The 9,367-nt window shown below is 24.5% G+C and overlaps 1 non-coding gene across 1 annotated transcript; it reads left to right on the forward strand.

Moving 5' to 3' along the window:
- The first annotated feature begins 6,216 nt into the window (after positions 1–6,216).
- On the forward strand, positions 6,217–6,335 carry LOC123303815. The gene has a single exon (XR_006535899.1). It is a non-coding gene; the product is annotated as a 5S ribosomal RNA (ribosomal RNA).
- The last annotated feature ends 3,032 nt before the right edge of the window (positions 6,336–9,367 follow it).

Raw genomic sequence — 9,367 nt, forward strand, 5'->3', positions numbered from 1 at the left:
TTTTATATTAAAAATATAAATTATTTTTCTTCTTTTCTTTTTTTTTACACACCATATATAAATATATGTTATTTAGAAATGTAAACCTTTTATATTATTCATCAACAAATAAATATTATTTTTTGTATAAAATTTTATTGCATTTATAACTCATATCATGGTTACTTTAAAGCGAGAAGTTTTTTTAATATTTCAAATGAATATAAAATAATATAAATTTTATGAAATTTATTTATTTTTAGAAATAGCAATCGCTTATAATTATAACAAAATTTTAATAATGTTTAATTTTATTTCAATAATTTATATTTATATATATATATATATATATATATATATATATATATATATATATATATTTTTTAATAAAAATAATATACTCTTATTTAATAATATATGTTGGTCCTATATATAGGACCGAAAATATTTCTTATTTGTTTTTTTTTTTTTAAATTGTCATTTAAAACGCTTATGCACGTTCTCCACGAATACGTCTTGCCAATTGTATATCCTTAGGCATAATTGTAACACGCTTTGCATGAATTGCGCATAAATTGGTATCTTCAAATAAACCTACTAAATAGGCTTCACTAGCTTCTTGTAATGCCATAACAGCTGAACTTTGAAAACGTAAATCGGTTTTAAAATCTTGTGCAATTTCACGTACTAAACGTTGGAATGGTAATTTACGAATTAACAATTCAGTACTTTTTTGATAACGACGAATTTCTCGTAAAGCTACTGTACCAGGACGATATCTGTGTGGTTTTTTTACTCCACCAGTTGCTGGTGCACTTTTACGTGCAGCTTTCGTTGCTAATTGTTTTCTTGGTGCTTTACCACCAGTTGATTTACGTGCAGTTTGCTTGGTTCTAGCCATTTTCAAATAATAATGTTTTTACAAAAAAACACACAATTTTAAAAATTATATTCGACAATTTGATACTACAAAGTCAAATGTTTAAATGCGAAATAAATGTGTTGTATTTATATTTATATGAAATTTCAAAATTTTTGTTGTCATATCCTATTGGATAGCTATCAGAGTATGGACTAATCAAATTGTATAGGCGTGGCTTAAAAAATCTTTAATGCTTTATATAAAAAGGCACAATTGTACCGGCGCTCACATACATTACAATACTTGTGAGGTTAACACACGTGTTATCCGTTCGTTAAAATATTGTAAATAATTTTTTATTAAAATGACTGGCAGAGGAAAAGGTGGAAAGGGTCTTGGAAAAGGGGGTGCAAAACGTCATAGAAAAGTTTTGCGTGATAATATCCAAGGTATTACAAAACCTGCAATTCGTCGTTTAGCACGACGAGGTGGAGTAAAACGTATCTCTGGTTTAATTTATGAAGAAACACGTGGTGTACTTAAAGTATTCCTTGAAAATGTTATTCGGGATGCTGTTACATATACTGAACACGCAAAACGTAAAACAGTTACAGCTATGGATGTTGTATATGCATTAAAACGACAAGGTCGTACTTTGTATGGTTTTGGAGGTTAAGAAAATATAATAATTTACTTAAAATATTTAGTAAATTTATTAAAGAATATTTAATACATCCGATAAATTTAAACAGGCTTTCCTTTTTGGGAAGCCACTAATTTTATTTATATAAGAGTAAATAAATTTGTTAATAAATATAACATATTATATAATTTGTTTACAACAAATTATTTTGTTTATAACATACATTACCAAATATTTTTATTTTTTTTTTTTATTGTAATATATCTGCAATAATAAATTATAATTTGTATATTATCTATTTTATTTTACAATAACTTATTGAATTTTTGAAAAAATTTTATTATAAATTAATATACTATTATATTTTTTATATATACAAGTTAAGAGTAACAAGTATCGATAGGAGATTATCGAATTTATAACTAATAAAACATTTCGCCTTAATCAAAGAAAATAAAGATTTTGCTATACCATTTTTTATACTTTCAATAAATAATTTATTATTAAATTTTTATTATTTCATTTATTTTTTAAAATTATTAAAAATATTTTTCTAATAATTATAAGCGTACATAAACAAGTAGTAAATGTAAAATGAAAATAATAAAGGTAATGTAATGCATTTGCATTACACTGATTTACGATATATATTCCGCGATATCCTTTATTATATTTAAAATTAATAATATTGATATACTAATAATAGATATATTCAAGCTATTAATATATAAAATTTTATATTAAATATGATATTAATAATTGTTTATTTAATTTTTTTGTATATATAAAAATAATTTACTCTTATTTAAAAAATTTGATGGCTCTCTTAAAAAGAGAGCCGTTTTTATATGTTGATGTATTTTTATGTTATCAATTAAATAATATTTTCGATTTATTTATTTTGAACTTGTATATTTTGTAACAGCTTTAGTACCTTCACTAACAGCGTGCTTTGCCAATTCACCAGGTAATAATAATCGAACTGCGGTTTGAATTTCCCGACTTGTGATTGTTGAACGTTTATTATAATGTGCTAAACGTGATGCTTCAGCAGCAATACGTTCAAAAATATCATTAACAAAACTGTTCATGATACTCATAGCTTTACTAGAGATACCAGTATCAGGATGCACTTGTTTTAATACTTTGTAAATGTAAATTGCATATGATTCCTTGCGCTTCCTCTTCTTTTTCTTATCACTCTTTGATATATTTTTTTGAGCTTTGCCAGCTTTTTTTGCTGCTTTTCCACTTGTTTTTGGTGGCATTGTTACAAACAATTAATATACACAGATAGTTACAGAACACCAGTCAGTATATGTATGAGCGTGTCGTGTATACAACTAGCGTATTATATACGCGAAGATGGATATAACAATAAAAATGAATACTACTCTCTGATTGGCTGAAAATAATACTATAAGGTGATTGGTTTATTTTTAAAGTTTTATATTTTATAAATATTATAAATTAAAATACCCAAATAACATTTTAAACATTTATGTTACAATCCCCGTAACGTACACATCTGTGTGATTATATTTACAAAAAAAAATATTAATTAAATAAATTTATTCGCTATGTCTGGACGAGGTAAAGGTGGTAAAGTAAAGGGAAAGGCAAAGTCAAGATCAAGCCGAGCAGGATTACAATTTCCTGTTGGAAGAATTCACAGATTATTACGAAAAGGAAATTATGCTGAACGAGTAGGTGCTGGTGCCCCAGTATATTTGGCTGCTGTTATGGAATATTTGGCTGCAGAAGTTCTCGAGTTAGCTGGTAATGCTGCCCGTGATAACAAAAAAACACGTATCATTCCACGTCATTTACAATTGGCAATTCGTAATGATGAAGAATTAAATAAATTATTATCTGGTGTAACAATTGCTCAAGGTGGTGTATTACCAAACATTCAAGCAGTGTTATTACCAAAGAAAACTGAAAAGAAAGCATAAATTAAAAACATTGCATTAATTTTTATAATAATAATACATCGATCATAGGCCTTTTAATAAAAGGCCACAAATTTATTTAAAATAAGAGTAAAAATTATTTTTATAAATAATATATTATAATATTTTTTTAAAGAATCAATTTAAATAATTATAAATTAATGATTCTTTTTTTTTTTTTTCTTTTTTATATGTTATTATGGAAATAATTCATCATATTATGATGACATTTAGGTAACATATTATAAGAATATTCATAAAATATTATCAAAATAATATTGTATTATGATGATATTTAGACAAAATATTATAAGAATATACACAAAATATTATCAAAATAATATCATTAGATAACAAAACTGTTCATGATACTCATACCTTTACTAGAGATAAAAGTATCAGGATGCACTTGTATTAATACATATTATCACAACATCACAAAATATTTTTTAAAAGGAAAAATTTTTTAAAAATTATTATAAAATTTGATTGAATTAAATTTCAATTTATTTTTTTAATAATTAAAGAAAAAAAAAAGCATATAAACTTTCTATTGAAAATGTTATTTTCAACTAGATGGCCAAGTGAACTTTGTTACACAAACAATATATGACGTATTCGTTATTTAAATAATCAGTATCCTTTGATATTATATCAATACGTTACTCTCTTCTTTTGATACATATTAATAAAATTTCAATTTATAAGATTTTATGTCAATTATATAAATAATATTATAAATTTTCTAAATACATAAGTTAAGTAACAAAAAATTTGAATAACAAGATAAATTTATATATTATGTTTTAATACTCGATACTATAATATATCGCATCCGTTACCAATTATTCGGTATCCTTTGATTTATACACAGAATGAACCAAAAATATGTATCAAATTTATTTTATTTATTTATATATTTAATATTATTATTATTATTTTATATTACAAAGTTTCTTAACGAAGCTTACAATGATTTCTCATATCGTACTTAACAAAATTATTTAGATCATATAAAATTTAAATTGTTAAAAAATTTTTATATTTATTATTATTATTTATTTTTATTAAAATTACATAACATAAAATTAATAATATTTTAATAATTATATAAATTAATTCTTATTTAAAATAATCTTATATTAATCTCAACAAATACTCTAATAATATATTTTGTCAATGTTCGATTAACACATTTCATAATAATACGTTTTCATTATTGACAAAAAAAGTTTTTCTAAAAATGAAATCTTATACTATAATATATATATTTATATATTAAATTTTTTAATTATTTATATACTAATAATTTATAATAAATCGATATTAAATAAAAAATAAAAATATATACTTTTTAAGTTTACCTTAAAAATATTATTGTTTTGTATGATTGAAATAATTAATATTAAACTATGTTTATTAATAATTGTTAATAAAAAAATTAAATATATTTTAATTTATAAAATAAATATTATTATTAAATTTATAATTTATTATTTTATATATTATAGAAATTGAAAAAATAAATCATGTTTACTACGACAGTAAATTAGAAATACTATTTAATTTTTATGTGTTTTCTACATGGTACTTTGACTTACATAGGGACTTATATTATTGTGAATAATGATATAATTGAAAACCTTTATTTTTTATTTGATAGAATTATTATATTTTATCATTTAAATATTTATAATAAATACATTATTTTTATAAAGTAAAAAATATGGCCGAAGAAAATTCTACAGCTGTTGCAGCAACTGCGGTTACTGCTGCTTCTACAACACCAACAAAAAAAGCAACAGCTTCTGGTGCTAAACGTACAAAACAACATTCAAAACCAACACATCCACGTACATCAGAAATGGTTGTTAACGCAATTAAAAATTTAAAAGAACGTGGTGGTTCATCATTACAAGCAATTAAAAAATATTTAGCTGCAAATTATAAAGTGGATTCTGATAAAATTTCACCATTTATTAAAAAATATTTAAAAGCTGCTGTAACTGAGGGAGCCTTGGTACAAACTAAAGGTAAAGGTGCATCTGGTTCATTCAAATTGGCTGCTTCCGCTTCATCTAATTCTTCAGCTAAATCAAAAGTATCCAAAAAAGAAAGTGGAGCAAAAGGTTCAGCAAAGAGTGCTAAAAGTAAACGGGCACCAAAAGAAAAGAAAGCCACAACTACATCATTGGCAGCCAAAAAGCCTAAAGCAAAAAAAGCGACTCCATCATCATCAACTGCTGCTAAAAAAGTTACTGCAAAATCATCAGCGGCATCAAAAAAAGCACCAGTTAAAGCAAAACCAGCAAAAAGTACAAAATCCGCTGCCAAAAGTAGCCCTGCTCGTAAACCGAAAGCACCAAAAGCTAAGAAAGCTTCTGTTGCCAAATCATCTCCTACAAAAATTAAAAAAGCAGCACCAAAAAAGAAATGATCTGTTACTTTAATAATATATTGAAATATTTCATTATTTTTGCTAAAAAATGAAAATAACATAGGCCTTAATACAGGCCACAAATTAATATTTGATAAGAGTAAATTATTTTTTGTATAAATATTTTATAAAATAATAGTTTAGAAACATTTGCCACAGTCAGTACCACGGATGGGTGGCCACTTGAGAATACTGTGTGCGGTTGCATTTTTATTTAAAATATATGGTATAATAAATAAGTATATATTTAAATTGATTACTTCATTGAAAATTTTAATAATATACTTTAATATTAATGATATTTATGAAAAATATATATTTGTAAAAATTTTCATTTATTACTGGCAACAGCCATACCACGTTGAAAACACCGGTTCTCGTCCGATCACCGAAGTTAAGCAACATTGGGCACAGTCAGTACTTGGATGGGTGACCGCTTGGGAACACTGTGTGCGGTTGCCTTTTTATATTAAAAATATAAATTATTTTTCTTCTTTTCTTTTTTTTTACACACCATATATAAATATATGTTATTTAGAAATGTAAACCTTTTATATTATTCATCAACAAATAAATATTATTTTTTTGTATAAAATTTTATTGCATTTATAACTCATATCATGGTTACTTTAAAGCGAGAAGTTTTTTTAATATTTCAAATGAATATAAAATAATATAAATTTTATGAAATTTATTTATTTTTAGAAATAGCAATCGCTTATAATTATAACAAAATTTTAATAATGTTTAATTTTATTTCAATAATTTATATTTATATATATATATATATATATATATATATATATATATATATATATATATATTTTTTAATAAAAATAATATACTCTTATTTAATAATATATGTTGGTCCTATATATAGGACCGAAAATATTTCTTATTTGTTTTTTTTTTTTTAAATTGTCATTTAAAACGCTTATGCACGTTCTCCACGAATACGTCTTGCCAATTGTATATCCTTAGGCATAATTGTAACACGCTTTGCATGAATTGCGCATAAATTGGTATCTTCAAATAAACCTACTAAATAGGCTTCACTAGCTTCTTGTAATGCCATAACAGCTGAACTTTGAAAACGTAAATCGGTTTTAAAATCTTGTGCAATTTCACGTACTAAACGTTGGAATGGTAATTTACGAATTAACAATTCAGTACTTTTTTGATAACGACGAATTTCTCGTAAAGCTACTGTACCAGGACGATATCTGTGTGGTTTTTTTACTCCACCAGTTGCTGGTGCACTTTTACGTGCAGCTTTCGTTGCTAATTGTTTTCTTGGTGCTTTACCACCAGTTGATTTACGTGCAGTTTGCTTGGTTCTAGCCATTTTCAAATAATAATGTTTTTACAAAAAAACACACAATTTTAAAAATTATATTCGACAATTTGATACTACAAAGTCAAATGTTTAAATGCGAAATAAATGTGTTGTATTTATATTTATATGAAATTTCAAAATTTTTGTTGTCATATCCTATTGGATAGCTATCAGAGTATGGACTAATCAAATTGTATAGGCGTGGCTTAAAAAATCTTTAATGCTTTATATAAAAAGGCACAATTGTACCGGCGCTCACATACATTACAATACTTGTGAGGTTAACACACGTGTTATCCGTTCGTTAAAATATTGTAAATAATTTTTTATTAAAATGACTGGCAGAGGAAAAGGTGGAAAGGGTCTTGGAAAAGGGGGTGCAAAACGTCATAGAAAAGTTTTGCGTGATAATATCCAAGGTATTACAAAACCTGCAATTCGTCGTTTAGCACGACGAGGTGGAGTAAAACGTATCTCTGGTTTAATTTATGAAGAAACACGTGGTGTACTTAAAGTATTCCTTGAAAATGTTATTCGGGATGCTGTTACATATACTGAACACGCAAAACGTAAAACAGTTACAGCTATGGATGTTGTATATGCATTAAAACGACAAGGTCGTACTTTGTATGGTTTTGGAGGTTAAGAAAATATAATAATTTACTTAAAATATTTAGTAAATTTATTAAAGAATATTTAATACATCCGATAAATTTAAACAGGCTTTCCTTTTTGGGAAGCCACTAATTTTATTTATATAAGAGTAAATAAATTTGTTAATAAATATAACATATTATATAATTTGTTTACAACAAATTATTTTGTTTATAACATACATTACCAAATATTTTTATTTTTTTTTTTTATTGTAATATATCTGCAATAATAAATTATAATTTGTATATTATCTATTTTATTTTACAATAACTTATTGAATTTTTGAAAAAATTTTATTATAAATTAATATACTATTATATTTTTTATATATACAAGTTAAGAGTAACAAGTATCGATAGGAGATTATCGAATTTATAACTAATAAAACATTTCGCCTTAATCAAAGAAAATAAAGATTTTGCTATACCATTTTTTATACTTTCAATAAATAATTTATTATTAAATTTTTATTATTTCATTTATTTTTTAAAATTATTAAAAATATTTTTCTAATAATTATAAGCGTACATAAACAAGTAGTAAATGTAAAATGAAAATAATAAAGGTAATGTAATGCATTTGCATTACACTGATTTACGATATATATTCCGCGATATCCTTTATTATATTTAAAATTAATAATATTGATATACTAATAATAGATATATTCAAGCTATTAATATATAAAATTTTATATTAAATATGATATTAATAATTGTTTATTTAATTTTTTTGTATATATAAAAATAATTTACTCTTATTTAAAAAATTTGATGGCTCTCTTAAAAAGAGAGCCGTTTTTATATGTTGATGTATTTTTATGTTATCAATTAAATAATATTTTCGATTTATTTATTTTGAACTTGTATATTTTGTAACAGCTTTAGTACCTTCACTAACAGCGTGCTTTGCCAATTCACCAGGTAATAATAATCGAACTGCGGTTTGAATTTCCCGACTTGTGATTGTTGAACGTTTATTATAATGTGCTAAACGTGATGCTTCAGCAGCAATACGTTCAAAAATATCATTAACAAAACTGTTCATGATACTCATAGCTTTACTAGAGATACCAGTATCAGGATGCACTTGTTTTAATACTTTGTAAATGTAAATTGCATATGATTCCTTGCGCTTCCTCTTCTTTTTCTTATCACTCTTTGATATATTTTTTTGAGCTTTGCCAGCTTTTTTTGCTGCTTTTCCACTTGTTTTTGGTGGCATTGTTACAAACAATTAATATACACAGATAGTTACAGAACACCAGTCAGTATATGTATGAGCGTGTCGTGTATACAACTAGCGTATTATATACGCGAAGATGGATATAACAATAAAAATGAATACTACTCTCTGATTGGCTGAAAATAATACTATAAGGTGATTGGTTTATTTTTAAAGTTTTATATTTTATAAATATTATAAATTAAAATACCCAAATAACATTTTAAACATTTATGTTACAATCCCCGTAACGTACACATCTGTGTGATTATATTTA

Source organism: Chrysoperla carnea (assembly GCF_905475395.1).
Source record: "Chrysoperla carnea chromosome X unlocalized genomic scaffold, inChrCarn1.1 SUPER_X_unloc_140, whole genome shotgun sequence".
NCBI lineage: Eukaryota > Metazoa > Arthropoda > Insecta > Neuroptera > Chrysopidae > Chrysoperla > Chrysoperla carnea.